Source organism: Schistocerca nitens, chromosome 2 (assembly GCF_023898315.1).
Source record: "Schistocerca nitens isolate TAMUIC-IGC-003100 chromosome 2, iqSchNite1.1, whole genome shotgun sequence".
Lineage (NCBI taxonomy): Eukaryota > Metazoa > Arthropoda > Insecta > Orthoptera > Acrididae > Schistocerca > Schistocerca nitens.
The window spans coordinates 1,091,884,917-1,091,898,539 of NC_064615.1; positions in this window are offsets into that span (position 1 = coordinate 1,091,884,917).

Genomic DNA, 13,623 nt, shown 5'->3' on the forward strand with positions numbered 1-13,623 from the left:
AAATGGAAACCACAGTGAAAATGCGATGAAGCTTTGCACTGTCTCCAGCACGCACGTCGATCGCGTCACGTCAGTCTTTTCAGTTCTGAGTGCACAGTTAGCGCGTAAGGATGGCTTAGAATATAATGTCTCCCACCCAGCATGGGTGCCTGCCGAGAGATATCGCCTGATTTCATGCAACCCCACATAACGTACCTGTCATGAATTTCCTTCTTCGTCAGAATTCTCGCCAGCACACTGCAAGGGAAATGAGAACGCCTGTGCCACGTTTTCGGTGGGAAGTGTTTGGTAACCCACCATACAGCCCGGATTTGGCTCCCTCTGATTTTCATCTCTGTTCACATGAACTGCTGCCCACGAAGACAGCATTTTGTCACAGCAGCGAACTGTAGACTGGCGGAAAGCACAGGTGGCTGGATTCTCTGACGAGGGTGTTGGAAAGTACAACGCTACGAAAAATGTCACAGTCGGAGTGGCGATTATGAAGAGAAGTAGTTAGACGGGGTTGCTAACCGCTGCCTATAAAACATTTTTGATTATCACTGTGGTTTTCATTTCGCGATCGATCGGAACTTAATCAAAAAATTATTGATTGGATTTAAAAATTTAAGATGCTGTCACAGTCTGCACATCTCACGTTAGAGATTTAACACAATAACGCAAGTATAATAGATAGACACTGTGTACAAGTCTTGAGGCAGCGCAACTCAGGGCATAAAATTACCCAGACTGTATTCACCCGCTATTTGAGAATGACAGCACTTAGCGAGTTCCATCAAACGTTACACATTTTTCTAAACTTCTCGAAGCTTTTTCCCCTCACAAAATAATGAAAGGGAAAAAATTAGCGCTTGCTACATTTTCGCTATTCACGCAGTCAAACTTCAGCATTAGGCACGAAGTTTAATTTACTACCTCTTTGCTACTAACTCCAGTTGCACTCATTTTGTAGACCGTATCCACTAATACCAGTGAATGTACGTGCAAAATTTTGAAAAACACAGCCCTCAGTCGCGAACACAATGAATTTGTGACCTAGGTTTCGGTGTCACAAGGGAAATCTTCTTCTTCGGACAAAATTAAAACTAAATGTTACAGCATAACGTACCAAAAAATACGAAAGCTGCGGTCATACCTAACAGCGTCAGATAGTCAGAAATAAAATAAAATAAAATGCACCAGAGGTGCACGCCACTAGGGGCTGCCATGTGTCCTCTGCTACAGCCAACACAAAACTGAAACATCATGTGACTTGTGCGCCACGGCAACTTCAAGACAATACCGCCATCTAGGTGGCTAATTGGTAAAACAAGCTATTTTGTAGACATCTCTCGTAACTGCACAGAGGGAAATAAACAAACACCTGAACGGTGTACATGAAGTAAATAAAGCAGCGGGATGCTGCATGATGTAAAATGCAACTAATGAATGACTGACTGCAGTACAAAAATTCCGAAATAAATGCATAAAGAAGACATATACCAAATAATCCATTAAATGACATTACTGCTTGCTATAATAGATACGTTATAAAAACCAAAAAAGATTTTTTAATTTACGTATATGAGCCGTAAAAAGTAGAAAGAAAAGATATCTCTGAATCTGCAAGAAGTAGTTGGTACATCTCGTCAAGCAGCGGCTTTATACCATTGAAATAACTTTTTCCGCGCAACTGCACCTGCTCGTTGAGAAAAAGTCCGTCATTCGAAAGTAAATGCTTAAAATTTTCAAGCTCCTCCAAAATATCAAGTTTACGCCCTTACCTAAACAATGTACGTGCTTAATTATATCACTGTACGACGTGTAGTTAAGGAGATGTGACGTTAAAACATTGATATCAGTGAAAAACTAGCTTCTCCGTAAGATGTCAACTATTCAACACTTTAACTCATTTGTAAACTAATCAGACTTTTGAAGCTGTTTTATACATGGAATCCTGGGCGGGGAGTTACTGGTATTAGCGAATCAGTACACACGGATCTGAAATTAATGTACGAATATTGAGAAATTACGCAAACTTCTAGGGCAGAGCAGCAAATTCTTCTTGTTTTTCTTGACGCCCGAAATCGCAGTGTATCCGTCACCTTTCGGAAGACATTCCCTGAATCTTCTGGTGGAGACTGATTTCGCAGGAAATGGGAGAACAGTGCATGCCCTCCGAAACGTCGCGGATACACAGCGAACTCACGCCGCAAGAAACGCAAGAAAACTTTATTGCATTGACATGCATCGAAAAACCTAATTTGCTTGAACTAGATAACGGTTATCTTGAGACGCTGAAGGTGGCTTAAAATGGAGGAGCGAAAATTAGAGTTTAACGTTCCGCCTGCCACGGGGTCATTAGAGACAGAGCACAAGTTCCTTTCCAGATAAAACATTCCGGCACTTGCCTTAAGCGGTTTAAGGAAACCTAAAAACGAGATCTACGTCTAGATCACTACACGGCAATTAACGATTAAGTGCCTGGCACAGGGTCATCGAACCACGTTTAAGCCACTTTTCTACCGATCTACTCCCGAAGAGCGCGTGGGAGAAACGAACACTCAAATCTTTCCGTACGAACTCTGATTTCCCTTATTTTATTACGATAATCATTTCTCCCTACATAGGTGGGCGCCAGAAGAACATTTCCATACTCTGAGGAGAAAGTTGCTAATGTGAAATTTCACGAGAAGGTCCTGCCGCAGGGAAAAACCTCAGTTCGTGTTAAATATGCAATAACACAAAACGAGTTGCCCGTCTTTGAACTGTTTCGATGTCCTCCTTCAATCCTATCTGACTCGGATTCCACACTGCACAGAAGTACTCCAGAAACTTCAGAAGAGGGCGGACAAGTACACTTGTTACATTTTCTTAGTGTTCCGCAAATAAACTGCAGTCTTTGGTTTGCTTTGCCCACAACGATAGCACTAGAGCTAGTTGTGTTTCACAAGAACGATATCTTGTGAATACGTGTTGGTTATTTGTTAATAACACGTTTTCTTCGAGGTGATTTATAATGTTTGAGCACAGCATATGTTCGAAAATCCTATTGCAAATCGACGTTAGTGATACTGGTCTGCAATTCAGCGGATTACTCCTGTCTCATTTGGCGTGACTTGCGCAGCTTTCTGGTCTCTGGATACGGATCTTTCTACAAGCGAGATGTTGTATAAGAGTGCTACGTATGGGGCTGTTGTATCACCGTAATCTGAAAGGAACCTGACTGGTATACAGTTTGGACCAGAAACCTTGCCATCTTAAGTGTTTTATGCTGCTTGGCTACACCAAGGATATCGGCTAGTCGTGTTGGCAGTTGTTCTTGGTTCGAATTCGGGAATGTTTACATCGTCTTCTTTTGTGAACGAATCTCGGAAAACCGTGTTTAGTAACACTGCTCTAGTGGGGCTGTCATAAATAACAGTACCATTGTCATCGCGCAGTAAAGGTATTGACTACGTCTTTTCACAGGTGTACTGTACACACGACCAGAATTTCTTTGGGTTTTCTGCCAGATTTCGAGACAGAATTTCGTTGTAGAAGCTATTAAAAGCATGTCACATTCGTACTTTCATTAAATGTTTTATTCAAAAGCGACAGCCAGCTTCGAAAATTGAAACCGAACGCTACTCTGCACTGATTTTTAACGATCCTTATTAATGAATTTAAATGTAATCGCAAAAGCACAGCAGCCGAATGAAACGCGCTATAAGGGACAGTCATGAGTATTATACAGGATGAGTCACTAACTATTGCCACCAAGAATAGCTCCGGAAGTACGGTAGGAGCTGAAAAATTTGTGGGACAAAAGCTGCATGGGACAACGGGGGCCATAATAGGCCATAATATGACGTTGGATTTTGGTTGCTAGGTAGGGTCGCTTCAGGGATAAGAAGGTCAACTTTGTTTTTTTTTTTTTTTTAATGGAATGCTATAGTTTGGTACTTATTTTCTGATAGCGTCTATGGAGACGAATCCAATGATGTGTAAGGTCAACGAAGGTCACAAAGGTGGCATGAACGTCCATTTACAGAAGGTGTTCGAAGTGGTGACCATTGGTATCAATGCAGTGCTGCAGTCTTCTTACCACTCAATCCATGATAAGAAGATCGCAGCACTGCATTGATACTGTAGTTCTAACCCCGTCTCGTTTGCAGTGGACTGCGCCACGTGCCGTAATAAGGTAATCTGCTGCTTCCTTCTTATTTCCAGAGTGGGCTGTCAATTTAGGGACAAAGACGGTTACATATTTTTTTTTAAACTACCTTTCGGTTACCTACTGTTTTATCCTATTTTATAGGACGCTTTGCAGTGGTTTTAAAGCTTTGACAAGGGACATTTACTGACTGGGATATTTTATACGCGGTACCCCACATATCCATCGCCACCAAATATCAGTAGATTGTCTAATATTTTCTTGGTAATCCAATATCACTAAATAATGACACGCCAATATTATGAAATTTTGTATTTCTTCCATAGGTTAATCCGAAAACATCTAAATAAAAGTGAAACGCGTCATTGGGAAATAACAAAGAAAAAAACTTCAGCACTGCAACAAAGACTGCTTGTTTCTTCATATCTTTGAAATATGTACATTCGTAGCGCAATACTTGAACCTGTCAAGTTATAATAGTTAAAAAAAAACGTTATTAACATCCCATTATCCTCCCAAATACGTAGACCTCGTTCAGATGGCGCCAGAATAAGGTGATTTGTAGTAATTATCACGTCAATTCTATGAGCTTTTTGGTTAATTAACAACAGAAGCACTTATATACAATTTTATTTCTTTTTATTAGTACTTTTTCGTTAAATAATTCCATGCCATGTGGCACTAAAGCAGAGCTTAAGAGCAAAGTAGCTTTTCTATGAATATTCACAGGGATCTTTCTAGAGAGAGTGATTCTAACATTAAAATCAAGAGCGCGCCAGGCCGAGATAATCGTCAGCGGAAGTTCGCACAAGAGTATTCGAACAGAAGTGATGTTTGCCGCAGCGCCATTTGCCACCCGCATACTCCTGTACTGTTGACAATGCAGCGGATACCTCCTACGCCGTTGTTACAAATGAATATGCTCCCAAGCATTTTAATGTAACTACTGAAGAAAGCTATACAAGCTGAATCCGAAGTTTGCTACTGTACAATAATTTCTTTCTTGATGAAGTGCCCATCGAGCTTTTTTTCCTTTTCTCAGAAAAGGAGGTCATTTTGTTTAATCTGCTCTGCTTATCGGTGGAATGTAAAATATTTAGAAAACAGAGGAACTAGGATTCCCAAAGAAGTATGTGACAGGTGCGAGACGTAACAAATTCAATGAAAGGCAACGTACGTACATTGTTATCAATAGAGACTGACAGCTGTTGACGACGCACGGCCCAGGTCTTCGTAATACTGTCAACATACACACACACACACACACACACACACACACACACACACACACACACACACAAAGATTGATGGATTGGTAGAGCCCGTTGCTGGTGATCTGAGACGAGCTTGGGCCAGGGACCTTCATCAATCTAAACGTGACTACTGAGGGTATTGAAAACACTTTCATGCTTGAAAGAGGCCTCATCCTCGAGCAATACAAACTGTAGGGACTGCTACACTAGGTAACGGCACAACTGAACTCTTTGTGCTAAATCGTTTGGCCCCACGATATTCATGGCAGGAGCGTAAGTGCTGTTCCACAAGTATTTTCCACGTTCGGTACTTCGAAGTGTTCCTTTCAAGAGCAAACTGATGGTGCTTATTGATGTATCTTCCGCCCACACAACAACATTCTCTCAAATTCTACTATGTGAACAATTACTCGTGGGGAATCCTAACCATCTCTCTGTGGCTAGAAATAGCCAGGCTCCGTAACTTGTTTCTGCAGATTTGTTAGGTTCTTCGGATAGTGGAATCTCGTTTCTCTGGTCCTCATTAATTCGGATCTCTGGTTCATTGGCATCGTTTCGTTTTTTTTCTTTGGTTCAGTTACTGTACAGTATTTCGTAAACCTGAAGTAATAGCAGCAACAAATGACAGTGGCAATTATTGAGTTTAAATTCAGCCAGTTGCCATACACGGGACCTGGGGGGGTGTCAGTTAACAAGCTACCTAACATTGAGCATAGGCGTACCGCCAGAAACGATCGTCTCTGATTCTAAACAACCTCACGCAAGTGGTAACAAGGTGGCATTAAGTAAGTATTACATTGCTCAGTTGGGAAAGTGATGGCGGACTGTTATACCGTGACTCGTCGTGGCGACAGTTTCGGCGTTGTTTTGAAATGCTGGAGGCTGCGAATCTTTACAGAAATTATTCAAAATAGAGTACTCGACTCTTTCTCTGCCGCTTCCTTGCACAGTCCTTACTGGCCCACGGAAAGGAGTAGTCCCAACACCCAGCACTATATAAACATGGTTGCAAATATCTACCCGACTTCCGTCCCCAATGCCCACAAGAATAACCCCATCGCTTTTACATATCTTAAAGTGAGCACCAAGTTTGCATTTCACACTTCAAGGCTAGCTGAGACGATAGCGCAATTGTAGAAGAGTATGGTGAACACGGTCATGCTACACTGTAGATGTATCCACGTACACTTCATCTGTGGATGCCTCTTACAAGAGGAAAAAATTGTGAATCAAGGTAGGTAAGGTGCTCAGATGTTCTTAAACTATATGATATCTGAACTATATGGGATGCAATCCTGCACGACATCCAGCCTTAGAATTGTGAGCTACGTGGCCCAGTTCCATATCAACAAAACAACAGCCAAACGAGAGTCAAAGGTCGTTTCGGTTGAGCAAGGAAGTTGAACAGTTGCTTCTACCGGCCAATTTGATGGTTGTTATGGGATGTTTCCTGAATTGATATTCATATTACTAAAACAAGGGGCGCTCTGTAAGTAACGCAACACTTTTGTACTGAAAGCAGGTTGGTTTTATTCATGATTACAAAACACCATATTATTCCCCACTCTTTTTTCTACAGTGCGTTCAATGCGGCGGCTTTACGGCACATTACTGGGAAGGCTTGTCTGCCCGCATGGTACTATTCTACTGGTCGACGTCTGAGCCAACGTCTTGCTGCATCCATAAGCTCCACATCATCCAAGTATTGCCTCCCGCGAAGTGCATCCTTCATTGGGCCAAACAGATGAGTCGGGAGGTGCGAGATCCGGCCTGTAAAATGGATGAGGAAGACAAGACCAGTGACGTTTTCTGAGCTCTTCTTGGGTACGCAGACTTGCGTGAAGTCTTGCGTTTTCGTGGAGCAGAACAGCGAGCTGTATGATTGTGATCCGTCCACCACCTCATATGAGAGTGTCCGCACGTTTAAACACGGCAGGAGTCACAGCTGTGTGCAGCCGGCCGACACCTGGGAGAGCGGACAGGTTTGCGCGTCTTTCTTGCGATGACGACAGACGACTCGCCCAACGACTCAACATGCTTTTGTTCACTGCCAGTTACCTCGGTTTAGAATGATCCTCCGTTACAGAAGCAATTTTGAAGACTATACGGGTTAGCGCCGCCACCTATCGGATTTCATGAAACTCTAGAGAGGCTGAAGCGGCATATTCCACGATGTGCCACAGGAAACTCGGCATTTTTTCAACCGAATTTGGCAGAGAAGAAAGATATATCGCATTACTCGTACAGAAAGATGTATTTTGAATATATCAATAAAATATGCTTACATCTAAGGTACATCAGTAATCTACCTTCACAATGATATTGACTGGATGACGATGAAACTTTTACGATACAATAAGCTTTGGGTACTAAATGCCAAACGCGTTTCTTGGAGCACGTTCTCTAAGTCAACTTCTGACTTGGACTAAAAATGGAAGTTTTGTAATCTTGCTCTACTTGTGTAAATTTCTTCTGACGTCCATGACATTGACATACTGCCCCCGTTTGCTGATATCAAAGAGAAAGAAGGTGGCAATGTCTAAGGACTGAAAGTTAGGCGTACTGTGGCCAGCCATGTGATTCCTCCCGTGCAGTATGCACACTCAGTAAATAAATTAGTGTCAATATCCGCCCATCGGAGTTCACAGAAGAATTTGCAAATATCGCAGGATACCCACACGTAGCTGTTAATGATGTAACTGACGGTGTAATTCCTGATGAAGATATATCCCAGTTTTTTCGTTCGCACTGTACATTAAATGCATATGTGCAAATTCCTGTAACGCAGACTGCTCCAATGTCAGCCTGTTATCAATTATAAATATTGGTAAACTCCACCGTGGACGCAGACAGTGGTGTACTGGTTCTCAAGGAGTGCTACCAACGAACAGGCAATTTTTTAAAAGCACCAACGAACAGGCAATTTTTTAAAAACACCAACGAACGGGCAACTTTCTAAAGTATAATAAGATCATGAATTGAATACATTGCTCACACGACACGTCACTCCACCTGAGATACTGATTTCCAGTGATCCTGACTTCAAAGTATTCGTTTTATGATCCTCTGCCATCTATAAAAAAAACTGAACATACAGATTTTTTATATGTAAAGAAACAACGAATCCATATATGTTATAAGAATATATGTATGTGTGTATGTATCTGTGTGTGTGTTTTCTCCTCCTAAATCACACTACCGATTTCAACCAAATTTGTTGCATATCCCTGTCAGCCAACAATCGCTGTTGGCGTAAGAACCACCTACCTAACATAGTTCAGAAAAAATGACGTCATAAACAGTGAAATACGTGAAAAACAGCCTCATCACTGATGACGTTTAAAAGTACTACTTCTGTCTTATTAACTGTATTTGGTAAAAAAAATCGCTGGCAGTATCCACATGTGCCGCTAAATGCGTCTAAAAATATATGGCCGCGCGGGATTAGTCGAGCGGTCTAGGCGCTACACTCGTGGACTGTGCGGCTGGTCCCGGTGGAAGTTCGAGTCCTCCCTCGGGCATGGGTGTGTGTGTTAGTCCTTAGGATAATTTAGGTTAAGTAGTGTGTAAGCTTAGGGACTGTTGACCTTAGCAGTTAGGTCTCATAAGATTTGACACACATTTGAACATTTTTTGAAAAAATATGCGATGGAACCCCATATAGTTCAGGGGACATGGCGTCAAAGACAGCTTTTAACTGCGAAGCGCAAACGACTGTAGTCGAAAACGATAGCAGGCTACAGAGCTATGGAAAGCCGTTGCCACTGAGACGTTAACAAAAGCGCGTTGTGCCGCTAGGGGTATCCGCGCGGTGTTAGGCGCCTTGCCACGGTTCGCGTTATAGACACGCAAAGCAGCTGTGCCCAGTGTGTAGGAACTGTCCTGGATCATGTTTCTTAATTTGGATACTGTAGATATACGTTTGTACATTTTGGATATTCCTTTGTACGACTGTTCCACAATTCCAGTGGTGTTTTCACAAATACGTGGAAATGAACTTTTGTCGATGTGCTTCACTACAAACACAGTTCATTTTCTTACTTTCATTTCAGATAGAAAATTGGCAAAATGAATACCCAGGCAACTACTTGTTTTCATAAAAGTAGAGTTCTGTGTCTGAAGTATCGCCTCAAGTAGAGTGCAAAAAAACGTGATTTTACTGTGATGCTATATATCATCCCCCTTTCGCGATCTTACACAATGACATCAATCATAAAATAAATATAGGTAACAACTAAGGAATGTGCTTCTGTAAACGTCTTTATTGCAGTAAGGAATGTAGGCCTACTTATTGTTATGTGACGCACAGAGATGAATAATGTTAGGTCAGCAAGATATTTTCCAGTACAAAGCCAATAAATCAACCTCACCTCCCATTATTAAGTTCTTATCATCTTTAATCTCCGCTCTGTCGATCGTGTGCAGTCAAGGGCGACTTCTTTGTAAACTTGCTGGAAGCCGTGAGCAGCAAGGAGCAGCAGGTTCCACCCTGAATCGGTTATCAACCGTCGAGGATCAGACAGGAAATTAGTTATTATCTACCGTAAAGGATTATTCGAAATTGTTACTGTTACTGTTACATATTTATTGGCACTAACATTCAGTTACATGAATCTCTCTTCTAATTAACACTATTTTTGCACTTTTCCCGTTCAGTGAATACACTCGCAGATCGGCACCTATTAAAATATACAGCTTTAATTGAGCTGTTTGTATCATTTATTCGAGTAAACACCATGTCTGGTGTGAATATTATAACGCGAAACATGTTTGGATACAAACTCTCTCAAAGACTTACTGTTTCCGTGTTCAATTTCTTCTACGGTGACTATAATTTGTGTTAATGTACGTAGTGTCAAATATTACAGTTTTCTTATTTCAAGAGAGAATAAACTGGAAATGCGCAGGATGGTTGTATACCATCGTGATGAAATAACGTTTATAGCAGACTCACTAAAATTCTTCTTTCGGCGCGTTATGTAGTACTTCTTGCTACGAGTTCAAGCATGTGCCACCCACTGTGTTCAAAGCAAACTGGAGTCAAGTAGTGCTGCCCATGCGTGGATACAGAACATGTGACGCAATATTCGAAGCTAACTGGGATGTAGTTTTTCTTCATACGTAATATGGCTTATAGTAATCAGCTAACACTACACTGAAAATTCCTGGCAGACAAACGTTGTGCCAGATGGGGTCTCGAACTCTCAACCGTGCCATTCGTGGACAATGCTCTTACTGAGGTAACCATGCGCTTATTGCTTATTACGACAGAGAAACCCCCTAGCCGCCACCGTTCCTAACATCTTTACATTTGGCATACCTCCATCCTGTCTTCCAGCATTCACAGAAGTTCTCCGCATTCCTAGCGGCGCTGCCGCTCCTGGAAGAAAGGATATTGCGGATACATGACTTAGGCACAGCTTACAGGATTGGATTGATTCTGTAAGCCAGCACTATTTAGTTCGCCAAACGGTTCAATAAGAATAGGAAGAAAGTGTAACACTATCACAGCAGGGGAATGAATGTCGAAATATCGTCTGCCACATTATGTACACTGGGGCGCACAGTGATGCTACGTGTTAGCTCCACATGAAAGTCCCCCCCCCCCCCCCCCCCCCCACGGCAGCACCACTTCTCGTAACTAAATTGTGCCCAACTTATAACATATAACAAGATTGCCGGACATTAATGATCAGTTCCCGAGCACCGCAAAAGTCACAAATTGCTTCACACAATCTTAGAATCGACACGATATCGCAAAACTGTGTTTGCCGAGGCAACTTTAACAATTAATTCCGTCCTTGCGCAGAGTTGCACTTCACACACTACTTCGCGTGTTGCCACCTGGAGCTATCTTAACGGTTTGTCGTCTACCTCTTCAGGACGCACTGATTATTCATCCATGCTTTCCGTCAATAAGCACTCACAGTAACTAAAATTTGTAGTTAGCGTTTTCTGATGACCTGAAATTATTATTAACAAGTTCTCATTGCAAGTAACGACATCAGAACGGTTGGAGCTGTATATTGATATCTAAACAGTAATTATAAATAATAAAAGATTCGCTTCTTGGCTGAGAGCGAGAGAGAGAGAGACAAAGACCAGTGGGGATTCACTTTCAACGAGGATTGTAGGTGAATCCCCACCGCCTCCCTCTGCTCCAGCAAGATCCGGCTCTTGCTCTTTTCTTCCTCTCAGAGATCCTGGCTCTGGAGTAGTGCCGTGTAGGAAATTTTGATCTAGGTTGGCAACAAACGAACTAGGTTGGCGACTCTTATTTGTTGCGGTGTAGCGAAACCTCCCAGCTTCAAATTGGTTTATCTGCGCGACCGGGTGAGCTTTGAGCGAAGAAGGAGTATATAAAAGTTTAGCCGACGGATACTGGAGAATGGTATGCTGACTGTCGTAGGCGGGGCGAAGCTTTGCAGCGCTGCTGTTTTATTTACTGGAGACTACTCTGGACAGAGTGGTTAGCGGCTCGCACGCTGTGTATTGGAAGACACAGTGGCTTACAGCAGGCAAACTGCACATAACTTGCCTCTAGAGAACAGATACGTGAGGGGAAATGCAGCTGTTGTGTCAGTGGACTATTTGCCACAGGTTTTGTCAGAAAAGGTTCAAATGGCTCTAAGCACTATGGGACTTTACATCTGAGATCATCAACTACTTAAACCTAACCAACCTAAGGACATCACTCACATCCATGCCCGAGGCAGGATTCGAACCTGCGACCGTAGCAGCAGCGCGGTTCCGCACTGAAGCACCTGGAACCGCTCGGCCATAGCGGCCGGCCAGGTATTGTCCCTCGGTAATTTACTGTCGTCATTTTTTAGCGCTACAGTTTTAGATGGTGAATCCATTTCTTTCTTCTGATATTGGTGATTAAAATTGATGTTCTAAAACTGTGCAACTTTATTTTAGAGAGTACATAGCTGCTCAGAGCATTTTTCGTATATGGTATTGTGTAATGAGGAAGCAACTAGTTCAGGTTCACTTGCTGAAACAGTTAATAATACTCTGGAATCAGGCCAGGGCAGTGGCTGGAATGATTAACACTGAAACAATAGCTGTATTAGTGGCTTCAAGGAGACTGTTTGTGCACATGTACAATACTGATCTGTTTCATGCGTAGGAGCCGATACTGTATTCTGTTTCCGTGGACTGACATAGACTAATGCTATATTCTAATGGACCTGTTAATGATGAACCAGTGGCCGGGAATCTATGTTCCATCTCAAATTACGTAATTCTCAGTGAGCATTAACAACTACTAGTGCTATAGATTCTTTTCTAAAGTGTGAAACTGTTAATTTGTTGTTGGCTTGTATTGGTGTCAGTTGCTATGTATATGCTGGCCTCGTAAGTCAGTGCGAGACAGGCAGTTTTAGTGTTTGCGAACAGCAAACACAATTCAAATTTGTTGTGGGACAATGTTTTATTTGCTTCATTAAACTGAGAAATTTATTCATTTAATTGAGAGGTTGTTGGTTTCTTTCTAAGGTTTGTTTCAGAACTACAGTATTGTTTTTAAATATTTGCTTTTGAACGTAACTGCTGTTTCAGTGTTTCAATGTTTAATACTGTTACAGTAATTGTGGACCAGCCTAAAAAGAAATATTTGTGCGGTCATTGGCGACCGAAGTTTTATGCAAATCTGGTCTTTGGTAAATGTTTTAAGAAATGCAACTGTAATCCAGACTCAAACAATTGCTGCACCCTTTCCCACTGTGGCCCGGCTACCTATAGCAGAGTGAGTGCAACGGTTAACATTACTTCACTGGTAGTGCGCTCTTCTTCTTCTTCGTTAGATCGGCTTCCTTGAAATTAACGTCAGTGCAGGATAGTCTGTATAACAGTGAACTGGGTGAATCCTTTAAATTATTCATAATTTTCAATCTTTAATATTACGTGTTCCCACAGTTACACGATCCATATTTATTTGCAAATGTTTGAAGTCACATGAGTCTTCATAACACATCTCATGTATGTGAAATAATTCTGTAGTTTTTGTTGCAGATCTACTCGCAGAGATTATTGCTTCTGCCGTGTACTTGGGTTCACTTTTCTATCCTTAAAATTGGGTCACTGCTACTACATGCCATCACTGCCATAGGACGAAGAATTGGTTGACGAACTTACATGGGTGTACTTCTGTAAATCTTACTCCAGACAACTGAACTCCTTGCACTGACAACGCGAATGATATCGTCAGCGTCCTGGACAGAATATGCAACG